Source organism: Tenebrio molitor, chromosome 1 (genome assembly GCF_963966145.1).
Source record: "Tenebrio molitor chromosome 1, icTenMoli1.1, whole genome shotgun sequence".
NCBI lineage: Eukaryota > Metazoa > Arthropoda > Insecta > Coleoptera > Tenebrionidae > Tenebrio > Tenebrio molitor.
The window spans coordinates 47430440-47458063 of NC_091046.1; the positions used below are offsets into that span (position 1 = coordinate 47430440).

The 27624-nt window shown below is 38.1% G+C and overlaps 1 long non-coding RNA gene across 1 annotated transcript in view; it reads left to right on the forward strand.

Moving 5' to 3' along the window:
* LOC138140520 (uncharacterized) overlaps nt 1–22347 on the forward strand; it is a 32397-nt gene extending 10050 nt beyond the window's left edge. Inside the window, exons 3-4 of the long non-coding RNA XR_011162555.1 lie at nt 15046–15249; nt 21753–22347. This is a non-coding gene — a long non-coding RNA (uncharacterized lncRNA). The remainder of the gene's footprint in view (nt 1–15045; nt 15250–21752) is intronic.
* Nucleotides 22348–27624: the final 5277 nt, after the last annotated feature.

Genomic DNA, 27624 nt, shown 5'->3' on the forward strand with positions numbered 1-27624 from the left:
AATTACGAAACAATTTGAATAATGCCAGATTATTTTTATTTATGAGCGTCCAAGTTTTTTCGAGTCGAATTATTAGCATATCCCTCGTACAACATCCCTAAATCATTCCGGACGCGGTTTTTACGGCGTTTTCGTCAAATTCCCGCTATAATGTGGCGTTAAGTTATCGTAATTATTTGAATAATCCCGTAGTAAAGTCGCCCTTATCGCTGGTTGATTAATAATTTTTTTATTCCGGGCTGGCGATACCATCGCCCATTTGAATAAACGCGCCCAATTCGAAACAATTAAGCGTTAAGGAATCCGCCTGATTCCGGGCAAACAATAAAACGCACACAGAGTCCGGGCAAATTGCATTAGAAGAATCTCTTAAAGACTCCGGCAGGGCGTTTCGAGCTTTCAACTTTATAATGAGACGAGCCCCAGGTGAAATATGTTTGGGCCGTTATAATAACATCTCGCGAGTTATCCGAGTCGCGTAACAAGAGTTTTCGGTTATTAATCCGCGGCCGCGGGCTCGCTTATTAATGAGCGGGACTTATCGGATTTTTCCGGAATCGATCAAATTCGTTTCTTTTCCTCTCGTGCAGCCGAGGCCGTCAACTGCAGAAAGCAAGCAATCATCTCTACAATATGGAAAAATCGAGCGCAACATGCTCGAGAAGTTTAAATGAGGTCTGATTCTTCTTCGACGGGGACACGTTGGCGTCCAGGTACAGGAGAGCTTTCGCAATCCTGCTGATATTTAATTGGAGTTCGGGACGATGCTCAGATCAGCCTGCAGACGGGAGGATTTTTTATCCGAGCTTTGACGGAGTTTTGATTATAATTCGTCTGCCAATTCGCCGTAACAAGGCAAGGGCAAAGACTGAATTTTTATTGCCTTTTCTGCCGATTTGACGGGGGTGGGGTGGCGCGTTTCCTTTTCAGTTTTTGTCATCGCAGGGCAGGTATCCATAAAAATTCTGAATTTTAAAAATTTTAGAAACAGAAAGTTGGAAAAATTAAACCGTTTAGAACAGTGTAAAGTTTGAATTTCCCGCCGTTTGACAGGAATGACATTTGTTTATGTTTAATCGGGACATAATTGAACATGTTTGTTTTCAGCAAAGGGTGCCTTTAGATATTTGCTTCGAAAATAGGAATCGTTAAGTTATTCTATTTTTAATGTAAAACATTCCAAAGAAAGAAAAAAGAAAGATTTGTTGGTTCTAAATTTTAGGTTAGCTGTCAACATGCTCCAATTAATCTACGCTTTAAAAAAGCACAACAATTGACGGTTTCCAACGCCTTCCCAGCCCAGAATTTTATTTGAACGCGCGATCTTAGAAAAAAATTCTTAATTGTTTTTATTTGTAAATTAATTTAAAAAATAATCTACTCTTGATGGTTGAATTGAAAATATATAATTTTTACACAAACATAATAATCACCAACATTGAAAAATGGCCTTTCGGTATTTTTAAGTAAAAAAAAATTACGAATATTTTGTTTACAAAGAAAATAAATAATTTGCAATTTCTTGGTAATTCGATAAATATAATTAAGGATCAGTTTTGTTCTTGCTCAGAGAATAAAATGGACGAGTGCAAGACAACTTGAGAGAGAAAAAAAAACATTTCATAAATGAAAAGAAAAGAAATAAATCAATGAAAGTACATTTTGAACTGCAGTTTGAAAGATGAGAAAACCTTCTTTTATCCAGCACCTGTTGTGTTGGTAGAAGAATGACAACAGTTCCCATCTGTGATTTTGATACTTTGTTAAGAGCTACAAATATGTTATTTTATTTTTTATTCGTAAAAAAAATAATTTAAATAAGTTACATCCTCTTGAGGTTATTCTTTGTGAGCTGGTTTTTGATTAGAAGAAAACAGAGATCTATTTCGAAGTAAGTATCGGGTGTTCATTTAAATTTCTCCTCAAAGTTGGCGTTGAAGAGTCGATTGTGAACGCCACCAGTCGTCAGTCTGCAGAGAAAAACACAAACAACGTAAAAAGTGAGGTTAGATTTAAACAGCTGACCCGTGATTCGTGGTGCGTTCACAATCGACTCCTCGACGCCTACTTTGAGGAGAAATTTAAATGAACACCCGATACAAATAATATATCATAAAAATAAAATTAGGAAACTCGAATCAAAACTGAATTCCTTTATTCAGTTGCTCTTTTGAATCGCATTTTGTTTTTTTCTCTATCCTAGTTTCGTCCACAAGAAGAGTTTTCCGATTAAAATCATTGAAATAAATCGATAAGAATCAAAGAATTTTTCAAAAGGAAACAAGGGATGGCCAGCCTAATTCGACTTCCACAAAAAGAATTTTAGAATTTTTCCAAAGGTTTTTGTTTTGTTTTTGAAGTCCTCTCAATTTAAAAACCTTTTCTTGTGTCGTTTTAAAAGTATACTTTCTCCAATTTGAGGTTTCCCAATTTTTTATCAATTCCAAACCTACGTAATTACAATTTTCCAAACGTTACAGCTCTACTGATTAGCCAGGAAGAATTTATGAAGATTATCTTCGCTGTGAAATCTTTTCTACGATATCGTTTTCATCGTGAAGATGCGAGAAACTTGTTTTATCTCGAAATTAACCTGCCAAACCCTATCTAGTTAATTTATATTTGTAGATTTCACCATCCTGCTACAATCTATGCATCTCGTTTGTACCTGAGATATTGTATTTTGTAACTGACTAAAGTTTCCACTTTTCACACGTGGAATGATAAATGAAATCCACATACCGAGACAATAAAACATTCGCGGTGGCGTCACGTGGGGGTGAGCGAAACCGTGTCAACCTCGTATCGGAGTAAGTTGGTACGGTGTTCCCAGCACACCCATGGGAATCGGTATCATTACTTAGTTATGAAATCACATATCCGATTACCATATTTGTATATTTATCCGCCTCGATCTCGTCCATTTCCAGCGACGCAACGACATTCAGCTCGTTGTTAATTACGATTTTCCAAAAAAAAATTATGGAATCACGCACCTAATGATTCAGTAGTGAGATCTAATTAATAACGTGAAACTGGATCGAGATAAAGCCGCCATTATCATTATCATGAAATTACCTCACAAGACGCCTCGAAAGGGGAAAGTTGCATTCGTTTAAGCCGCATAATTTATAATATTTAATCCGTTTTGCGGGGATCATGTGACGGGAGGCCGTAGATCATTTTCGGCTGTGAGATTTCCGTGTTCGGCGGAGAAATGAAATTAAATCAAAATGTCTCTCTGGTTAATTAAATCGGACGAGAATCCGAGAAATCGGATCGTAATAAATGATCCGGCAGGGGCTCAACAGCCGATAATGCTATTAAGACGTTAATGCCCGATTTGTCTAATTTCGTCCTTCTTAATTATGATTTAATCGAAGGATTCGATTGACTCCAGTAATTGATGGTGTGTTCTGTTAATGGGCCGTTCGGCTGTTTGCCCTTCTTAATTGCATCCATCAATTACGAGTACATGATGGGTCACATCCCCCACTCTTCTTTCCGTATTTGCGCCAATTAAATTAATTACGAGCGGTAATTAAACACCTTTGGAAATATCCGCCCGATTTCGAATTTATTTAACGAGGGTGGATAAAAAGAGGGAGAAATTGCAAAGCGACTTGTTATGCATGTCGACATTTTTAACAATCATTATATTCTGATATATTTTCTTGTGGACCATGCCGAACAACCGGGGCGAAAAGGGTGATCCAGATGTGACAATCTGCAGACCGACTGGTCTCTTTAACAACTTCGCGATTCCAATTTATCATAAAATTACTTATCAGCGTAGGTATATTCAATTTTCTAAGAAACGCTTGTCATAATTGGCGTGCTTTACAAATTTACGGAATGGTGCTTTCGCATTATGGGGGATGAATACGCCACCAAAAAATAAATAAATTTAATTTGTTTTGAATTGTTTTCGCCAGTTTAATAAACTTTCAATGTTTGCGTTTTAAGCTAGTCCAATCGCAAGGGTTTTCATACTAAGGACCAAGGACCAGGACCCAACCGCGCGTTCAAATGAAATCCTGGGCGTTGGAAAAATTAAACCGTTTAAAACAGTGTAAAGTTTGAATTTCCCGCCGTCTGCAGGAATCACATTTGTTTATGTTTAATCGGGACATAATTGAACATGTTTGTTTTTAGCAAAGGGTGTCCTCAGATATTTGCCTCGACAACAGGAATCGTCAAGTTATTCTATTTTTGATGTAAAACATTGCAAAGAACGAAAAAAAAGAAAGATTTTTTGGCTGTAAATGTTAGGTTAGCTGTCAACATGCTCCAATTAATCTACACTTTAAAAAACCACAACAATGTGCGATACTAATAAAATACATGGAGTTATTTTTTGCGGTTTTTTTTCTATAAAATCAACGTATAATAATTAATTTATAATTTATAATTAGATGAAAACACAGTCTTTTTTTTCTTCCAGTGGAACGTTTTTACGAGGTGAGTAAACACTCATTTGATAGATAATTAAAATACGCAGATCCCTGACTGTGTCTTTTTTTGTTTACTGTCATAGTTTTTTAGATATTTACAAAAAATAAATCCGAAAATAGGCCTCCCAGTTTTGTTCTGTATCAGTACAACACATCTTGTAATCAGTTCACCTGCGATTTTTTTTGTAATGAATCAAATTACTTATCGCAAAATTTTTTGGGCCAAAAAAGTTTTGTTTTTTTTTTTCAATTTGCAGACTGATAAAATCTAAACAAATTTAGTGTTCTTCGAGCAGTGTTATTTAGCGTTATCAGCAAATTTATTCCCTGCTGAATATGCTGAACACAACTTTTATTACCAGACACTATGATTAACTGTGGAAAAAGTTGCAAAGAATTTTATCTATCAGGAGTTAATGTTTCGAGCATTAATTTAATGTTGAATTAAGAAATCGAAGAGAGTGACAAGCTGAACCGTGTCATAAATAATAAACCTCTGTTTCACAAGTGGAAACGAGTAATGATAATGATTAATTCATGGCGCGGAGAAAATTAATAAAAAAGTTCCAAGGTTGGCGTTAATTAGTGTCGAGTTGTGAAAAGTTGCGGAAAAAATTCTTAGATGTAGATCGTGAGGAGCGGGTTGTCAGTTTAGTTGGCAGGTTCGTTGTGAAGAGATAATTTTTGGTGAATCGGAACACAGACGTCTGCGTCCCAATTACCGCTATCTTTACCAGATCTGGTGGCCGTTGTCCGTTGTTAATTAAGCCGGCGTTGTAAATACGTTAAGGGTTGTCGTCGTTTAAAAATTAACCGAACAAGGTTAACGTGTGTTTTACACGGGGTTGAAATTGTTGGTGGATTTATCTGTCGGGTCGATCTGGTCCTGTCAAAACAGCGCTCGTAAATTGCTAATTAATTTCCTCGAATTAGTAACGAAATTACATCATTTTGGCGCTTAATAAGGGCCATCGTGTAATTTGTAAGGCGTTTATCGCACGCCACCTGGACGTCGACTGGTCGAAGCATTTCGACGAGTCCTTTGGTAAAAAGTATTTTTTCCCAGGTGGAAAATTCCGGCGATCGCGTGACAGGTCCGATATTATTATTAAATTATTAAATTAGATACGAAGTAATATAAAAATATCAATAGGAAAGAGCGGCTGCGTGACTGGATTTGTCGATGTATTACTCTATAATTTAGAGTTATTAGGTATGTCATCCATTTTTGGTTATATCTTATTTTATATTTCATGACACACGCCACGCATTTATCATCGGAGAGGAGCCGCCCCCGTCCCGCCGCCGCCACCCCCGCCTGAATTATTCAGCCGACATATGTCGTTGTTCTTGGGGCGCATTCGTTCCTTAAAACAAATCCATCAACCCTACGCAGGGCTATAGGTAAAGTGGAGGATAATGGTGGACGCGGTGAATATTTCATAGCGCCGTCTCCCCCGGGGAGCTCATTAGAGGGGGCGCTGCTGCTGCTGTCACGGACTGCTGCGATTCCCACGTCATGCTGTTCTCGTGATTGGCTCGCATCGGAAATGTGATGGCGCTCTAATGCTTCGTAACTTAATGATTTCTTATCTGTAGACAAACACGGCTGCGGTGCCACCGGATCAACAATCTCGCCGCCCCCAGCCGGCAACGAGGACTAGTCAAGTGGGCACGAGCGCCGCTGACGTTTGAAATTTGTCAAAAATCTAAATTCCAGTCTGCAGTCATGGCTTTTATGCCCGAAACCAAAATCCTGAGGGTCACTCCTGGCAAGCTCTCGAAATATGTCGAGGGCATCGAATCGGTGGGAATGGTCTACACGCCTGGAAAATCTATCATTTCTGTGGTATCTACCAAAGAGATGGTCCCCGCAGAACTCACTCTCCACGTCAAGTCCATCAAACTGTCGAAAGTGTGCCGAAAATACATCGCCGAGAATCTCGAAGGTGACAAGTTCATCAAGCTCAAATGGATCTTCTTGGACTCGGAAGAGTTCATTCAATCCCCGGAAGCTCTCACCAACCAGAAGCTCAAACTAGACTTCACCGCCCAGTACCAACTCGACCTCAACCACAGCATGATCGAGTCTCTGGACGAGAACCCTGTCATCTTCCACGTGTTTGTTGACAACAAATCGGACGAGATTTCCTTGAGCAAAGCAAATTTCTTCATCGAAGACCTTCTGAGCGCCGTCAACAGAAAACAGGAAGCCAGAGTGCGCTTCGTCAACAGCTCGATAGACGCGGTAGCATCTTGTATCGCGTACTTGGACATCTGGTACAAGTTCAGCTGCAACAAAAAGAACATAAAGAAACTGTTCTTCAGGACGAAAGAAGAAGCCGTAAAGAAGAGGAGTTCGATACCGATGTTTGACGTGATGAGCGCCGACATCGACCACAAGAGAAATTTCGACAACTTCCACGTCACCGACTCGGAACTGGACCAGTTCGCCGACAACTTCTTGCTGGTCTTGAACCGGAACAAAGTCCTCAAGACGACGCAATCCGAAATCAACCACACTCTGGAGGAACGAGTGCGCTGGTTGCGCTACGAAGCCAACTGGAAGCAAACTCTGCAAGAGAACGCGATCCTCCACGGGAAAGACCCGGAAGCTGTGATCTGGAGGCAGTGGCGCGAAGAAGACACCGCAAATGTCAGACTTCGCACTTACGACAACATCAAACCAGAAACCTACCGCCCCCAACTCTCTATAACCATCGTCAAGTTGCACTTCTTGGAGAACAGCTATCCGATGTTGAGCGACGCCGTGCATCAGATTTACGTGGAGTACTCTTTTCTGGGCCAAGAAGGCCCCGAGATGGAGACGCCGTTCAGCATTCTCAAGAGTAGCATCCACAGGAATATGGTGTACAATTTCACCAAGACTTTTGACATCGATATCGAGAACAATTACGAAAACTGCAAGATGTTGACGGAATTGATCAAGAATGATGATGTGATTAGATTCATGGTGATCAGTGAGCCCCTGGAAAGTGTGGAGAGACCGATACAGACTTGTCAAGAGGTGGGGTATGCTGAGGTGCGCTTCGAGGAGATCATCCAACAGGAAGACAACATTGACATCTACCAGTACGAGGTCCTCGATATCAATCATCCTATGAATGTGGTGGGGTATATTACTGTGAGATTTGAGGGAATCTTGGCGATGAGGAAGATGGCCTTGACGCTCATGGCTCCCAAAGGGTATAAAGTGTTCATGTAATAAGTGACAAAAATGTATAGACTGTTAGATAATGTGTGAACTTTAACTGTCAAAATAAAGTAATGTTGGTTTCATGTGGTCTTTATTCGCTCCGGGGTTCTTTTTGCTTAAATGGACTCTACATCTAGTGCGAAATCTTCCAAAAAAGAAATCCGGTAGATAAGGATCTAAGATCCTTAATCTTTTAATCAAACGAAGAAAATACCTACTTCTTTTCTTCTTATTTTCTGTATTTCCAGTAAAAACGAAAGTAATAGTGGTGTAAACTGTCAAGCAGACAGTGTCAATGTGGTATCTTTTCTAGTAGTAGTACCCAGAGAATAAGAAGAGGACAATTCTGTAAATGTTGATATAAAATGCAAGTAGGTAGTACCGATGATGAATATTTGCTCTAAAGTTGTTCTGGTGAATAAAAATAGATAGTACTATGGATGTAGCGTCTTGATAAATTATTATCACGCATTCAAATGAAATCCTGGACTGAGTAAGCGTTGGAAAAATTAAACCGTTTAGAACAGTGTAAAGTTTGAAATTCCCGCCGTTTGACAGGAATGACATTTGTTTAAGTTTAATCGGGACATAATTGTTTTCAGCAAAAGGTGCCCTTAGATATTTGCTTCGCGAATAGGAATCGTTAAGTTATTCTATTTTTAATGTAAAACATTGCAAAGAAAGGAAAAAAGAAAGATTTTTTTGGCTTTAAATTTTAGGTTAGCTGTCATCATGCTCCAATTAATCTACGCTTTAAAAAAGCACATCAATTGACGGTTTCCAACGCCTTCCCTCATTTGAAACAGTACCACTATCAAGTTTTGGTAGCTCGGTGAAGATTGACAACAAGTTGTTCAATTAAGAAGTGAAGAAAGCTTCGTTTAATTTTAGACCAAATAAGAATATTTTTTCTTTGCCAACTCTTATTTTTCTTCTTTCGTCGATCTGGGAAGAATATTTGATTTTTGAACAAACAAACCATCTGTACTGAAAGTGCAGCGACTTGATAAGGTATCGAGAAGACAAATACGAGTACTAATGAGAAATTATAAGTGCCAACTGTTAGTGGTGACTTGACTAAAACAAACGAAAAAGCAAAGAGCTGTAAAGTTGTTCGTGTAAAGAGTGGAGGATGTCGATAAGGCTGCATGGTTTGCCTGATTCTAGGCAAAACGGCGTAAATGTTTGTCTTAGTTAGTCTTTATCTCCTCGTTTCCTCGATGGACTCAAATATTTGATTTTTCAAAAGAAAAACGAGCTTAACCGGTGGGGTTCTGCAGTACCTGCAGCCTATTTATAATTAATGCAATAAATTATAAAAAAATGTTCTGAAAGCTGCGGTTGATTCGCGATAAATCGAAAACACAGTAAACGTCAGAGCAGAAATGATATATTTTCAGAGTGTTATCTCCGATCTGCATATTATAAGTACAAACACCACAAATTCCAATAAAATTAGAATCAGCAGCAGCGCCAACACGCTAGTGGATAGGTGCCCGTTAAGATACAAGATTTATAACACCCGTATATATTTTAAAATAGACTAATTACTCCTTTATATCGTTAATCGTTTTAAATAATTATAATTGCATGTCGGTTATATATTAATTCTCCGATCTTGATAAATTTTCTGCCACCTGAACGTTCCCCGGTGATTTATCGCGTCATGAGACTCGGTCGGCCTAATTCACATGAATCTGAATCCATAATGGCGCTTAATTATTTTCTAAAGGAAATAAAACTTTTAATAAACATGTTCATTTGGCAAAACTCGCCCACGACATGGAATTCCACCCAGGACTAATCTCGATCCCCGAGTTTTTTGTTCTTTTATGAACGTTGATAAACTTATCTCGACGAAAAGAAACGGCAAAAAACCACGAAACCCGTTCGGAAATGGGTGAAAGACCCGCGACGGCTAATTTATTATTTAGATAACGTAATTAAGAACTCTTACGGCTGCATAAATCCAGATAACATTGAGGCTCATAACAATTATGATGGGCTGATGGTATCGCCTGAAATTTACGCCGAACCGGCTTCACCACGATGTCAAAACGGGAACGGCCGTAAATCTGGAAGTGTGAAGAAAAATTTGACACCGTCATGGAACAATCGAGTGGGTCCAAGTCACAACACCACTGTCATCGACGCATTTTCTACTCCATCAAAATTCCAGCCATGGCATACACATTTTCAGAACACAAAATTATCAAAGTCAGTCCTGGGAAGCTCACGAAGTATGTCAACGACAAAGAAGCTGATACCATCGAAGACACCGCGAGATTCTCCTCGCTGATCTCCTCACGCAACACCGTCCCAGGTAGATTCAAAATGTACCTTCACCAAATCAAATTGTCCAAACATTGTATGGCCTACTTAAAAAAAGAAATGAAAGGTGACATTTTCATCACCATCAAATGGTTCATCTTCAAATTCTCCGAGTTCATAACTTCGCCCGAGAATGTCGACCACAACAAGACCAAATTCGATTTCACTGCCAAGTACCAAGTGGAAGTCGACGAAGACTTCGTCAACAGGATCAACGAGAACCCCATCTCTTTCAGATTGTACGCACGGTGCGGTCACGCAGACATCTTCCTGAGCGAGGCTCAACTCTTCATCAGCAACATCATAGAAATGGTGAACGTGAAGCAACAACACAGGGTGTACTTCACGGGTACCGCGAGCGACCTCGTCGGCGAAAACATAGCCTATCTGGACATTTGGTACAAATTCACCTGCAAACAGAAGACCCTGAGAAGTCTTTTCCCCGATACCAAGACCGACGAGAAGACCGCCACGAGAATGGCGGACCTGCTGAACGAACAGTTTTCCAAAAAGAGTCAAAATTTTGGATTCGTGCACGTCAGTGACTCGGAATTTGACCACTTCGCAGATAGCGTGCTGCTGGTGCTGAACCGTAACAAAGTTCTCAAGACGACGCAGTCTGACATCAACACCGAACTCCAAGAAAGAGTGAAATGGTTGCGGTTCGAGGCCAACTGGAAGCAAACGCTTCAAGAGAACGCGATCCTGCACGGAAAAAACCCCGAAGATGTGATTTGGAGGCAGTGGCGTGAAGAGAACACTGCCAATGTGCGGCTGAGAACTTACGACAACTTGAGACCGCAAACGTATAGGCCGGAGGTGATCATCACCGTCGAGAAACTCTTCTTTTTGGAAGGTATGTCGCTGTTGAGGAACGACGCGATTCGACAGTTCTACGTGGAGTACTCGTTTTTGGGACACGAGGGACCAGAGATGGAGACGCCGTTCAGTGTGGCCAAAGCGAATGCCGAGGAACCCATCGTCTTCAACTTCAAGAAAATATTCCCGATTGATTTGCACAGGAATCACAATAATTGTAAGCTGTTGGCTGAGCTCATCCAGAGGGACGACATTATCAAGTTTATGGTGATTAGCGAACCGGTCGAAAATTTTGACAAACCGATACAGACGTGTACGGAAATTGGGTATGCGGAAGTTCCGTTCAACGAATTGATACAGCTTCAGGACAATGTGGATTCCTACGAGTACGATATTATCGACTTTACCAATCCTATTGCAATTCTGGGGTATATGACCATCAAAGTGGAAGGGATTTTGGCGATGAGGAAGATGGCCCTGGACTTGATGGCACCCAAAGACTACAAGCTCTACATGTGACCGCGAAATTACAGCATTTTCGAAAATTGTGAAATACAAAAAAAAGAACTTTTAAAACTTTTAAATTAAATTTTCTAGACTTTTATTGTTGTTTTATTTATTTTTTTTTAATTTTTACAGCTAGTAGAGTTCATGTTGCACTTAATAGTTGAGTGTCCAGAATAATTCTCAAAAATGTATATTAATTCTTTGGTTTGTTCAAAACATTTGCGTTTATAACAAAGCTATTACAGCACTGAAAAGAGTGCGTTAATAGCTGATTTGAGTGCTGTACAATTTACATTTCAAGCTTGGTAACTTTCAAATGTCAAACATCGAATGGCAAACTGTAAAATTTGTGTTACCAACCACAATAAAATTCCCCAAATTTTAAAACTGAAATCTTTCATTTAAGAAGGCACAAAACAAAAAAACAAATTGTATGATATCTCGTTTATAAGGCACTTTGAGCACTTGCTCCTTCATGGCACTCCTCGCAAGCTCGTCGTGCCCTAAACCCTTGCGTGCTATAAAATACTTCTTCTAAGTCTCGTATGATAATACCATATACTATTATTTTTAAACATTTTCTACATTCTCTTCGTGTGTATTACTCTTACATTTAAATAATAAATATGACAGTAACAAAATTATTGATTGATACCATATTTTGAACAATTGTCTACGTTGGAAGACAAAATTTGGCAAAATTGCATTTTGATGAGACATCCAGTGATATAGGAATTAAGTCTTTATTTCACTAACAAGTCACTAGATTTACTAGAATATCTTCCATTTTATTTTATTTTCCCAAAATTCCAACTAGAGAAATACAAATAATCTGCATTACAGATCTCTATCTTATTTACAAGTCAGTTTCTCAATATGGAAGCTGCAAGCTGTTACGTTGCAAAATTTTTGGCTCTAAGGTGTAAATTTAGCAAAATTCTGGGAAATTTGATTTTGGTAAGAAAAATACAGGGTGATTCACGTAGCTCGTTCATTAGAAACTTTCTGATTTCCCAAAATCGTATTAATATGAAAATTGAGGACCATGATCCACTGCTCCAAGTTCAAACAAATTATTTTCAAATTGGCAACACTTCCGAAAATGCCGGAAATCGATGCCATCTTCATTTTTTTTAATGGAAAGGCCCCATTTTGACTTTATATTTCGATTCTACGTTAAATTTTGAGTTTAGAACGTTCTTTTGTCAACACTTATCTGTCATCATTTTTGACTTGTCATTTTTTTCGCAAAAAAGAGGGGTTGCAGGGCTTTGTTAAAAAATTTATAACTCCTGAACCATTGCAAATAAATAATTGATTTTTTAAAATTGAATTCCTAAAGGCTTAGCCGATCAGTCGCACCATTAGGGAATTTTTTTTATGTTTCATACGCCTACTGCAAATTTTCAAAATTGATAATCAAAAAATGTCGAAATCTTCATTTTTTTAAATGGCAACTATCATTTCTGACAATAGATATAAATGTAAAATTTAATTTTAAGGCCATTTTTATTAACATTGTGCATACTTATTCCTAGCCGTTTTGGCGTAATTTCTATTTAAAAAAAAAATATTCTTTTTTTTATTAAGCAATTGTTTTATTTCAGTTTTTATTTAAAAATCGCATGCAATAGACAGTACATACAAAGTAAGCAAATTAACAAAAAAATATTTTTAATGAAAACGGTGCACACATTTAGGTTAAAATGAAGTTTTCGACATTTTTTGATTATCAATTTTGAAAAATTGCAGTAGGGGTATGAAACATAAATAAAATGTCACTAATAGCGTAAAAAATCGGCCAAATCTTTGGCAGTTCATTAAAAAAAAATCAATTATTTATTTCCAATGCTTCAGGAGTTACACATTTTTTAATGAAGCCCCGCAACCCCGCTTTTTTGCGAAAAAAATGACAGGTTAAAAACGATGACAGATAAGTGTTAACAGAAGGACATTCTACACTCAAAATTTAACGTCGAATCCAAATATGAAATCATAATGGGGCCTTTCCATTTAAAAAAATAAAGGTACCGTCGATTTCCGGTATTTCCGGAAGTGTCGCCATTTTGAAAATATTTTATTTGAACTTGGAGCGGTCGACTACCAATTTTTGTACTAATAAGATTTTGGGAAATCAGAAAGTTTCTAACGAACGGTCCACGTGAATCACCCTGTATAATCTATTCTCGTCATCTTGAAGTTGCATGAATATTAGTAAAATTTTTGTTTTTAATTTTGAATGTCCATTTTGACGAAAAAAGACACGATCGTCTAGAGACAAAGTGTCTTATATGCTAAAGTCTGTTTCATTTAGTAAATAAATAATTTTGCCAGTGTCAAAAATTCTGAAATTATGTTGGAACACTGCTTCGTTGCTATGGAAATGCAGCCAGAATGATCAATTTTAAATGGAGTTGCCAACATTGAAACGAATTGACAATTGTTTATTTAAAAAAACAGAGTTTAGAAACATTTTAATGTTTTATTTTTTTAATCCATATAATGTAAAAAAAATGGCGAAATTTGGGACAAGCATTTTTTTCTTTAAATACGCTTTTGATAAAAAAACACACATTTACTCCTGTTTTGGTTTGTCCAAAACATATTTTCGACGAAAATGCATTTCTTTTGTTCTTTTTTGTGCGAAAATTCTTCACGAACCAAATTTTTTGAAAAACTCATTTTTGAAAAGTACAAATTTGAAAATTGGAGAATAAGAGCCTTGGCGAAAACAAATTCTTCCCAAACCGCCATCAATCCACCTTCGAACAAATTTTTCCCATGTTTTACGGCCACAAATTAGAATTTTAACGGACTTAACGACCGCTCCGCGGTTAATTAAATTAGACAGGATAGTTTATTTGATGCCTTTACGACCTTAAATAATACACTTTTGTGGTGGTGAAATAAAACGTCTTAATACGGCCACATTTTGACCGGTCGAATGGAACTTTGGGACATTTATGGTCGATTTAAGTGCACCATTAAAAAGCTCCGGCGGACCAGCAGCGAATCCCCTGGCTGAATCCGGCCCTGTTTAAAACTTACCGTCTACACGATAATTACGGACTTACAAGCGACTAATTACTAAATATTAATAATTCATCCCGTGATAAATATTAATGCCGAAAGTTTGTGTTAACCAGAGTAATTTGCTCGAATGACAGTTCGTGTCTTGTTTTTTTTTCCGAGGGCTGCGGTATTAACGTGAAAATAATCTCGTGAAGAAAGGACAGGATCAGATCACAATGCGGAGATTAGATGAAATTTTTGACACGTTGATACCTGGGTCCGGTGTGCACCTGTTGACTAATGCATTAAGGCCTGCGATGCGATTCAAATCGATATCTCTTTTATTTGTATTTAATAAGCAGCTTCTCGTCGTAATTACCGCCCCTAATTAAAAATTACTGTTTTTCTGATGATATATGCAGCCGGGGGCAGGTCTTGTGGTAATTGACCGGTGTCCGGAGCACCCACCCCGACCGGAAAAGTCCGAGCTTCGAATTTTTTCCAATTTCACCGCTTCGCGACTAATTGGTGATAAATCCGGCGCCGGAAATTATTGATAAATTAAATTTTGTTTCGGAGCGAATGTTGTGGCTCTATTGCTCGATAATATATTCAAATTAAATCGAAAACCAGAGAGGGATCTGGCGGAATTTCGTGTGTGTGAGCGCTTTTTAATTGAATTTTAAGTGAGATTTATGTTTTCAGGTAAAACAATCTCTCGACGAACTTAATTGCCGTACGCATCCGATGTTGGTCCAAATGTTGCGACTAATTGGCTCCCAAGGGATTTTACGTGGAACCTTGACGACACGAGCCAACCGCAGCCGAGGGGGAGAAACTCAACGACGGGAGTTTGGACGATCTCAAAGAAACAAATATTTTACCTCTCGAATTCAACCAAATAACGGTGTAAGTAAAGTACACATCTTCAATGAGAAAGCGCACACAACCGGCTGCAACTAGGGAAAAGAGGGTACATTCGCCCCCTTTATGCTTTTATTATACTTTTAAAACCAGATAAAGCGACTCCTCAATGTACAGAACTGCTTCGCTCTGATTGATAAAAAATATAAGCTCATTAAAAAAATATTGTAAACGGCTGAACCACCCTCTTAGCCATATAGTAGTAGAGATCGAAAATTTAAAAAATCGAGATGGCCACTTCAGACACTTCAGACACTTCAGTTGGCAGCACGTAAAAATTTAATTCAAATGTCATCAGATGTCATTAATTACAATAGTAACTGTCATTCCGGACTTTCAACGCACTTATCAAAAACTTGCCTTGATTATTTTGTTTTTCCATACCTGAACAGGTCTGGCACAATTCCCGAATTAATAACATTATGTTTGGAAGCTGAAGGCAGACATTTCGAACATTTACCCTAGTTCGTAAATACGATTGGAGCTCCTCATAACCGACAGGTCACACATAATGCACACCTTTATGAAAATCAAGATTAAACGTTTTCAAAATCACTAACCTAACTTTTAAGACTGACTGATTGAAATTTTAACGAATTGCCAACTGAAATTTTTGGTCACAGCTAACTCTATTTTTTTTTCGATCTCACGGTACTTTCACACCATAAAAAAGTTATCATAACGAATTTGACAGTAATGAATTTTCTGATCCATGTCTCATTCTGGAGAGTACCGGAAGATATATTAACAAATTTTGAAAAACTCTTGTGCACCTTAACGAGAGATTTGATAACGTAGGTACTAAATATCTTATATTGTATTTCCTCGTCAATTACAATAGTAGGGAGAAATGTTTTATCAAATCTGTAAAAATCTTCCTGTAGCTCTTTTTAATATTAGATTTTGTACAAAGATAATGAAACGGTACTCACTAAGTTTCCTTTTTTTAAATGTAAGCGAAACCGGTACTACCTTCGCATATTACTAGTTCCTCTCAGCTTGATCATGATAAAACTGGAGTGCCACAAAAGTGGTACCTCCAAATTGACTATTGCAACTCGACGCAGTAACTAGTTGTTACGCGTTTCTCAATCATGGTGGTACCATTTGTACCTAATTGCAGATAGCCAAGAAATTCTTCTCAGTGCCTTAATTTAACATCCAATCGGAAGTGCTAAACACAGAAGACACTTTTTGTTCTCTTTGGTTGAAAGTACTGCGTGTTCGTACTTCGCCCTTGGCACATTTCAAGATTACGCTTCTTAGTCAAAAGCTGTTTACACCGGTTCGGTGTATGTTTTCCACAAATCACAGACTAATTGCATAGCGCCGAAAGATCGAAGCCAATCAGGATGATCGAGTGGAGTGGAAAGTAGGTACGGCTCGGGTGATGATAATTTACCCTGGACGATAATAAACCATGATAGACATTTTATAGGATACAATTACAAAACATTAAGAGCGCTGTTAAACGTATCGGCTACTATCGTAAACTACGTTGAATGTTATTTATGTTGATCGCATATTATTAATAAAAGTAAATCATCTGTTTCCTGATGGCCGCCCTCTGCGTGGATGGCAGGTGTCCTGCGTCGTTAAGGCTCTCTTATACAACCAATATAGCCAACGGTCAGCATGTGATGACCGCACTTGTGTATTTAAATAAATTATAAGTGATCCCGACAATGGGTGGGTAATGGAAATTATTGTGTACGTGAATAAATTTGGGTTTAAATATGGGACGTGCTCTGTTGAGCTCTTGGGGATTTGTGAGTAGTGTTTTGACAAACTGGAAGGATTTTAAAGATCTCCGTTGTTGGAACCCGTATGATGGGTGCAACCCGAGTCCAAAGATCACGTGAACACACCCATGCAGCATCGGCGACCTCTTCCTCGTCGTGTATTTCGTCGATTTTTCCTTCTCTATCAGCGAGATTACAAGATATCTCTTAGGCAATTTCCCAAGAGCAATTTATCAAGTCGGCGAGGCCGTTGGTATGTGGGTAACGCGATACATCCCGGCAGGCCGCGCAAACAAGTGCATCTTGACCTCGGCCAACTTGATCTACGACACAATAAAGCACATGCCTCGGCAAGGCGACCGTCACTTCCTCGTCATCCACCTTCACCTCGTCTGATTTGCATCAGCGTGTGTGCGTTTTGGAGGCGGCGGCGGCGGCGGCGGAGGTGCGCCTCGGTCACGTCTGCAGTCGTAAACTCGCCATCTAACGATCCCGATGCGCTGATAACGCTGCATCTTCGAAGCTAATTTAGTCGATGGTGTGTTCAACCCTCGCCATCGCCATTATTAGACGTTCACGCGAGGCTTTTTCTATTCTGGTCGCATAAACAGCCTAATTTGTGGGACATTACGATTAAGATTCCGCGCTCGAGAGCCAATTAACGAATAAATAGGCGAAGGATTAGCGACGAGAGCAGTGGAGGACGGGCTTAACGCAGGGGCACCAACCTCGCGGACAGATTAAAAGGAGGACGTATGCGCGATTGTCCACGCGAATGGACGACCAAATGGTTATCTGGTGATTGTGCTGCGGGTTTATTTTGTTTTGTGGGACGGATTCAATTAGACGAAGGTCGAGATGTGGAAAATTGCGAGGAACTAGGTGTGGGCTCGAGGCTAAATTCTCTTCTCTAATGAGGTGCTGCGGAGCGGATGACGAGGCCGCCGAAGATAACACAAAGTGGCAAAGATTTTAGACCACAATTTAACATTCTTTCGCAAATCATTATGCGGTTTTTTTTTTCTCCCATATTACTTAATGCGATAATTTAACACGTTCCACGAGCGGTGCTTCTTGTGAAGCAGTCGAAGGACGTACCGTGCTTCCTAAGAATTAGTCCAAATCCAGTTTCGCCCCTAAGAATTATTATTCGTTCAAACTTACATAAAACTTGGTTGCCGTCTTAAACAACAAGGTAATTAACAAAAGGAAAGAGAAAAGAAATTCCTACGACACATGGTGTGATTTTGATTGAAGGGTCGTTAAAAATCAATCTGTCTTAGAAATGGCTTTTTCCGAAATATGTTTCCATATACGAACGTCATTAACCACTTGATCTTGTATTTTTTCAAATAAATAAATAAACAAATATCTAACTCATGCCAAAGTACATTAATAGAAATATTTTTTTAATTAATATTACCAACAATGTTAAAAATCTATTAAGTACAAACTAAACGATAAACTAAAAATATGTACCAAAACTGAGCTTGTTAGGAGGAAATCTCTATCTTTTTTAAATATAGGTAATGATTGGACTAAAATAATTGTTAGTGCTAATTTAGGAAATTTATTTTAAGAGATTCTGTAATTTTCAAAAAATTGTAATCCAACGTTTAACATTTTTGAAAATGTAAATAATTACTGACAACTGCAATTTAATTGATGTCCCGACTTTGCGAAGGTCATTTGAAAACATGAAGCGAAGAGAGTAGCATTATGTTTGGAAGCTGAAGGCAGACATTTCGAACATTTACTCTAGTTCGTAAATACTCATGATTCTTTTACAACCGACAGGTCACACATAATACACACCTTTATGAAAATCAAGATTTCAACGTTCTCAAAACCACTAACCTAACTTTTAAGATTGACATCTCATAATTGAAATTTTAACGAATTGCCAACTGAAATTTTTGGTCACAGCCAACTCTATTTTTTTGCGATCTCACTGTTCTTGCTTTAAAATATCTAAAGTTTAATTTTTAGAATCATAGATGTTTTCTGGACAGTTCCTTATATGGTAGCAATCTCACGTCTTCTATTAAAATCTTATCCCTTGTCATTTATTAAGATTTTAAAAATAATTAGTAACAGATATACCTATTAGTTACATGACAGAAAAACATTAGTTATTATTTACTTATATTTTCCTGTTTGACACGAGAATGTAGTTTACCTTATTGTTAGTAAAAATACATTTAATGTTCCAGAAGTGCAAAATTACGTCACCGTCTATTTTTAAAATGGCACTACTCTCCGTTTCCCATCGTGAGAAGTTACTGATTCTTTGTGTTTTTTCTATGTCTAATTTCGAACATATTTTGTTTTGTTTTTAATCTTCGCCTATCGTGTGCACCTACATCATCGTATCCGATAGGTTTAGACAGTCATTAAAATTAGATTCGTCCAGAGATTACAAAACCACACGCTTCATTTTATGAACGGGGCCATTAATGCACGGATCGAATTGCCTTTTCAATTTAAATTCTAATTTAGTGAGCCGACATTGTTTTATAAATTAGATACAGATAAACCGTTATTACAAGCTCGTTAATGGTTCAATAATAATAAATGAGTGGAAACCAATCGGGAAATCGTGTTTTCTACTCGCATTACCGGTAAATTGAGATTTTCATCGTAACAACATCACCGATAGGTTAAATAATAATTAGTCCACTTAAATTAATTGCACCGGTATGAAACATTCAATGGTAATTTACCACCAACAAACTGAATAATGCCAGCGATTAATTGCTATTATAGAGCGCAGTTTCGCTCAAAATTTGTTTCCTCGGGGAGAGTAGACAACTTTAAAAGATTCGAGTTTGGTTCGGGGCTCCGATAGGAGTCGGACTAGTGTGGCTATTGGGCGTTAGATGGCAGCGGCGCAGCGAAACGCGCTCGCGGTTCTCTTTGGTGGCTATAAATATTAGGCGCATGCACCGCCGTAGCCTTCGTCGTTAATTTGTTGTATTTTTTATGGGCTTTTAAGATTTTACGACTTTTTTTTATTTAAATAATTACACCATAGAAGAATGGGTTTTAAATTAGCATATCGCCAGAAATGTCCAAACACCTGTGTAAAAAATAATCAAAACTAGACTATAAAATCGGTGTAGATGATACAGATGTAATAAAATGCGCATTAAAACAGTTCTAAACTATTTGTAAATACGACAGAAAAAAGTGGTACAAATAATAACGAGTCAAATGAATCCAATTAAATTTTAATTTATAACATTCTGGTCGTTTTCTGGGAGAAATCTGAACAGGGAAACGCGTTTGAAATGCTGCTTTTCAGAGAATTGTAATGGTGGCCATAAATAATATTAATTATATTAGTCCGTGTTTGGCAAAATATGCGAATCCTACCTATTAAATTACTTGATTTTTACGAGAGCCATAAATTTTCTCACGGATATCGGCTCACCACTCCGCCTCCACTCAAAATTGCAACGTTTTCTTTGGGAACCAGTGTACCAAGATGTGATGGATCGACGATCAAAGTAACTTTATTAATTGCGACATTCCTACAGCGCCATCCGCAATAATTATTCCTTCGTAATTCGTCTCATATCTTCAGGTTCTTCAGGTGGAAGCTGCTGTTTTTATCCCAAAGAGAAGCAGAAGCATGCTACACTGTAGATTCTTAGAATCTCAATAAATACTAATTGTATTTTCTTGAAAGGTAATAAAATAAGATATAAAACAAGAGGAAAAACAATTCGTTTTATTGTAGATTTCTTGATCAAATTTGCCACTAATTCTGTTTCTTTCCCGTATGTTGCAGCTTATGATACTTTGTAGCTGTCACTGTTGTCAGATCTAACCTTCAATCTTTAAGCGTCGTTGTTTTTCATTTTGTGCTCTACTTTTTTTACTACATTTTTTTAAACTATCTGATATCTAGTATCGCAAAATGGTTTATTCAACGGAACAAAGGCATTAGGCATTTATAACCAAAACTTATTTTGGCAACGTGTGCACGATCAACAGCCAGTGGTTTGTCACTTGGGTAAATATGTGTAACATATTATGCCAGACATGCGTTCGTAAAATTTTTCAAAGCATTCTTGATCGGATTTTTATTTAAAGTGTCAACGAAAAGAGACTCAAAGAAATTATGATGGCATAGATGTTGGATTGTCTCATGGGCTGTGAGTCATATCTGCGCAAACGAGGAATATTGGTCTCAAGTAGGCACTACAAACCGATCAGAAAACATCGTCATTTGTTATGTTAGTGTCGTCTCTCTCTTTCGTCTATTTGCATGCATTTCACTGGCTTAGCGCAGGATATTTCCAAGGTTACAGTCCATGAGAAAATCAACTATCTTCTACATATTTAAGTTGATGTGAAATACATATTTCAATTTTGAAAAATGAAACTGGTTTTGTATTATACCATGTGAGTGAAGAATATTAGCAATAGCATTTAAATTTGGGTCATTTTTGACCCTATTACTATCACTATTCACTACAAAATTGTAGGAAAATTTTAATTTTAAGAGTTTAAAAAGTGGATGTAAATCTTCCGTTGTAGGACTAAAAGGACAGGCTAGGATAAGAAATAAAACAAAAACCAAAAAATCGTAATTTTTTATTTTGAAAATTATGTATTTTGCCGGGGTAGGTAATTTGTTGCAATCGTTTATTATCATTGTTTTTATTATCATCATCGTCATTGTCATTATCGTTGTTGTTGTTATTATTAGTGTTATTGTTATTATTATAATTGTTTCAGGGTCATTGAAGAAGGCGTCGCGTCGGCCGCCACCGCTTCCAATTTTATTAAATGATTCGTTATCGAGAGCCCACTCGCATTTATTGCCCCTCAAACAAACCCATTAGACATTTTTATTGGTCGATCCGGTCCGTATCCGATTGATCATCGGCGATAATCTCCGTTCGGCAACGATTGTCGTTCGATTCATCGCCACTTACCTGCCAAACGACCCAATAAATGGTATTTAGAAGATGAGAGCGACCGCTCGAGGTGAGGTCAGGTCGCCCCTCGTCGACGCAACAACCAGAAGAAAAAATAATAAAATAAAATAACAGGGCCCAATCTCCGTAGGCAGGTAGAGGGTTTGATTGGATACGTCAAGTCGATCGCTTCCGGTTCATCGACATTTCGGCCCATCAACCGGAAGAAATGGTAATTTTTATGTAACCCATCAGGACACACTTTGTGCGATCTAATCTGATCGGATGGTTGTAATGAATAAATTATTTTTGATAAACGCGGAGAATTTGCATTCGAGTGATAACGAGGGGTGGACGGGGGTGATGGACGTGTTGTGGTGGTGCAGGTGATTTGTCGGGTAATTAGGTCTCGAATAAAAATGACAATTAGCGATGCAGGAATTAGGGTTTTAATTGTTACAAGGGACGACAGATGCACCCCTATAACGAACAGTTTTACCACTGGGTACTAATTGTGTGGGGCTTGTTTGCACAGAGTGATTAGTACTTCCTCCAACATTCTATACAACCTTCCTCAACTGGTCCAACTAGTACTGTTTTCTTAATTTCGTTGTAGGTCGTAAAATTTTATTGCATATTATGATTAACGGCCACAATATTACCTGTTAGTGGTGAACTAGGATTTATAAGTACCGCAAGATCTTTAACTGAAAGTACCATAAAAGTTTACGACCTACAACCAAATTGAGAAAACAGTACCTTCTTATTTGACAAAATTCCAAAACTTTACCCCTGTCAAAATGTAAATGTATGTAAATGTAATTAATTTTGAAAATTATCTTTTGTTCGCGACTTGCCTCTCGATTCCTTTTTGAACTTTTCCAAAATTGTGAAAAATTTCCTACTTCTTTTATCATTTTTTTTTTGTTTTGTTTTCCGTATCTCCAAGAAATGTTTTAATGAAAAAAAAAGTGTTTTTGATTTTTTGCGTTAAAAAAAAATGTGTTTCCAGTTTGGTTGTCTGGAATGTTCCCGTTTGGTCTGATTCCGCGTTTCATCTTTTCGTCCCTCAACCCTTCTCCGTGTGAACCGGTAACGGCCGCGTCCAGGTACTCTCTATTCAGTCCCGGCATGCAAATTTGGTCCGGAGGGGCGTTTGACAGTTTCTGAATTATATTTAAATAAGGCCGCGACTGCGGGCCCCATTCACATAATAATTTATCATTTTTCACAATCCGTTCGTTACCTGTCCCCGAGAATTCTCACATCGCGCCCCTCGGGCGCAGTACCCGACCCTTCCGTATGCAGATGTCGTCTCCTCTGCTACCTGCTGGCTCCTTTGCATATGCTCTACCTTGCGTCCGAGTGTCTCGCAACCCTTCCTCAGGTAGCGCCCTTTGTTCGAGACGAAAGTGAAGGGCCCCGCCGAGACTGAGGGTTGGTAATTTCAATTATGCGAGATGATAAAAAATGGGATTTCTTTTCTCTTTCGATGTCTTCGAGGGTCCCGGTCCACAACTGTTGTGGATAATTTGAATACGACGGTTCCTCTTCCGGCAACCCTTCAGACAATGTGATTTATGAGCGGGGTTGTGGGGTAGACGTCAGTTGGCCAACCTGCTCAGACGGCGTGGGTTCGGTCGGACACCGAACTCGGAAAGGGGTGGGTGGGGATGACGCTTAACTTTGACCCATTTTGTTCCAATTTAATCGCTTCAGCGTTACGGGGTTGGACCGGAGGAAAGGAAAAGTAAAGTGATTCAGCTCCGGGCGCTCTCATTGTGTCGGCGATGTGTCTGGGAAGTACGATAACCCGATTAAAGCGAGGAATTAAAAAGAAACTTCAAATAAACAAATTCAATTTTTATCGAAAATTAAAAAAAATAAATTTCCACTATTTTTCCTTTAGTTGTTATAAAAACAATAAAATAAAATAAACAAAATACATATCTTACCTTCAACAAGCTTTTTGCAAAAAGTCGCCTACAGATTGTTATTTTTTGAAAAATAACGACGTGAAGTAAAAAGAATTATACAAATAAATTCTTCAAAAATTTGAAATCCTTCCTCAATTATTTATTAAATATTTAATTCAATGATACATAATTGAATAATTTTATAGCCTTGTTTTGCATTAAAATTTTTATAGTTCTTCGAGTTTGAAAATTTTGGTTTTTAATTTTTTTTATGTTAAGTTTTTGAAGTTAATTTTTTAATAACCTTAACTCCTCTTTTAGAGTAAAATGTTTTAGCCGAATAATACATTCACGTTGTTTTGGCATAATGGGAGGCCATGGAAATTGCCTTTAATTTGGTAATAAAGCTGTCGGTTGAATTAGGTTAGTTTGAGGTTATAAACAGCGTCAATATCTAGTGCATTGTTGTCAGATTTACTAGTTTGCAGTAGAAGAATACTCAGACATCGCGGGAAAATCAGCAACATGTTTTATGTTCATTTTAATAGGTCCGCATGTCAGGCAATTTAGTGACGGAAATCAAACAGTGTGTCCAACGTTAAAAAAATAAATCATGGCCTCCCATTATGCCAAAACAACGTAAACGGTGTTTAGCGTGGGGATTTTTTGTTTGTCCAGAAGTTTTCCTTGCCATTCAAGATTTTCTTCTTTTTAAACGCTTTTAAAATAAAAAATTTCGCCACTACAAATTTCAAGTTGTTTTGGGACATTTCATTTTTTAAAAACAGATAAAATTTTTGTCACAATATACTTTAATAGTAATAATGTTTATTGCCTGATTTAAGACTTTGGAAGTCGAGAAACTTTAGAACAGTCAAGGTTTAATTTTTTTGTACTAAAGGAAAAAAAATGTAGATTTATGTTAGGTACTTTTGAAGTTTCAAGGTTATAAAAGTTTGACCACGTAACGTAAACAACAATTTGATATGAAAGAAAATTATTTCCCAACCTGGAATAAAATTTTTTGAGAACTGTAAAATTTTTGAACTTTGGATAAAAATAAATCGAAAATATTTTGCAATTTTTCTTTATTGTTTGTTAAATTTGTTACCTAAATAGGTCCATCTTCCTCCGACACTGGTTTCTATTCCGGCAGAAGCCATAAACGTCTCCGATTGATAAATTTGAAAGCTTCAACTTTTTGAAAGAGCCTCCATTGTAGCTGGTGTCTTCGACCTCCTCGTCGACAATCGAATATTAAATTAATTTCCCCAGTCATAGCCTCTTTTTCGCCTCAATTTATTAACAAGGAAGCGGTCCCATTCTCCTCCCGACAAAAACTCACAAACATTAACCACCTATCGATTGGCTGAAATTAAATAAAATTTAATAATTATCCCCATAATGGGGCGCTATTTTCGTCTCCAATCCATTACGATGGACACGAAATTAAATTGCCCCATTGTTCCCCGAACACTGCCTCCGCCGAAACCGTCCCGAAACACAGAAACTTTTTGTTTACAAACGCCGTCTCCGCTCGCCATTGTCGGAGCAAACACACGCATCGAAAATAAAATCGATGCCGCCGCTCGCGCCCGGAAAATAGTCCGTTCCGCGTCCAGCCGCCCCCGAACCGGACCAAAAATCCAGATTGTGCCCCCGAGACGCCACCGCACCCGAGCCGCGATAATTACCGCTCTAATTACCGTAAAAACTTAACACCAAATGAGCGGCGAAGGGGTGACGTCGGAATCGGCCATCTTGGTCATGCGCGAGGGCGCGTGGGGAGGGTGGCCTCGACGCTTCCTCGAGATCTCGCCGCTCCTCGTCCAACCGATGGTGAAGAACGAGACGGACGTCTTCGCGATCAGTTGGGGCGCGTGTGAGCGTCGCGACGCTCGCATTCGCCGATCTGCCTCCGGAGGGTGGGCAGGGTGCTCCACGTTCGGCCGACGGCGCGACGCCGCCACCAAGGTAGGACAATTTCATTTTATCACTGCACGGATGACGCACGTTTAATTGTCGCAGAGTCGCGGGCGGTGGGTGATTGGGGGCGGGAGCGCGCCGCGTGCACCCCTTTGACACAGTTCCGCCGTTAATTGGGGAGAGTGTAAGTTGGTCGGTGTTGTGCGGGTCATGGACGCGGCCGCCAGACGGGCGTACTAATCACCCACTCCTAACGACCAATCAGAGAGTAGCGTCGCGACGTCTAATCACCTCCGGAGTGTCTTGTCGCTTTCATTCCGCGAAAGACGCTCCCGCCGCCGACAGATCTCTATCTCCGGAGATGAATCGCGACTCGACCACTAATTTATTAATCAATTATCGATGGGAAAATTATCGAAATGGACGGTTTCGACGGCTATTAAGAGATATCCTGCCGTAAAATCGACGATTAACGAGCGGATTACTCGAATCGTCGGAATTATCGCCGATTTATTGCCCGACTAATTTTCCATGATTTTTACGAAATTAATTTCATTACGGTAATAATTTGGAGAGTTTTATTCTTTGCGATTAAACACAGATTAAACACGAATTAATTATGAGACTGCGATTAAAGTGCATTTACATGTAAAACCTAACTAACCATAAATACTATTTTTTTTTTTTTGAACATAAAATAAACCACTAAATTTCCGAAATTATTAAAACTTGGAATTCCGAACAACTTTTATTACTGTTATCAAAAAGATGTTGGTTGTAAAGGTTGCGTGTTAGTCATCCCGATAAAACTTGACAGATTAGTTAAACTCGGTTTGTACGAATTTAGGACGATTCAAGAACTAAACGTTTGGTAAATTTTTTTCTTCTGAAAAAACTGAAAAAAATTCTACGATTTGCGTAGTTTGAAAGTGAAAATGAAAGTTGAAACGTTAAACTTTGCTCAGTAACTTTTACATTTTATTTCTTGCAGTGAAGAAACTTCTTGTACTTCCTTTCTTACCATTTTAATTGCGTCAAATTAGTCAACTGTTACTATAATAGTAATTTACATATCGCAAAATCAAAAAATTCGTCCGCAGAATAAAATGCAGCTTCTAATAAAAACTCTGGTGTTTGAAAAAAAGTTGTGAAAGAGACAGTTGCGGAATATGATCGGACAATTTATTATGTCATTTGGAAACTAAATATTTATCTTGTACACCTAGACGTCAGTGGTTTTGATATAAAATGACATTCAAAGGATTTATTTGTGTAAATTTTATAATTTACAACTTTTTATTAAATAAATAAAATATTCTATCACGCGTTCAAATGAAATTGTGGGCTGGGAAGGCGTTGGAATCCGTCAATTGTTGTGCTTTTTTAAAGCGTAGATTAATTGGAGCATGTTGACAGCTAACCTAAAATTTAGGGCCAAAAAATCTCTCTTTTTTTTCGTTCTTTGCAATGTTTTACATTAAAAATAGAATAACTTGACGATTCCTGTTGTCGAGGCAAATATCTGAGGACACCCTTTGCTAAAAACAAACATGTTCAATTATGTCCCGATTAAACATAAACAAATGTCATTCCTGCAGACGGCGGGAAATTCAAACTTTACACTGTTCTAAACCGTTTAATTTTTCCAACGCCTACGCAGCCCAGGATTTCATTTGAACGCGTGTTGTAACAGAAAATATTATTTTAGTGTGTTATTTCATTGTACAAATTTATTATTGTTTATTAAAAGTTATGTAAAAGTAAAATAATTTGAAAAAATCTTTCACATACTCGTAAACACGCAAATAAATTAACCAAAAATTAATTTTTTCTTAGACCTGCTTTCAG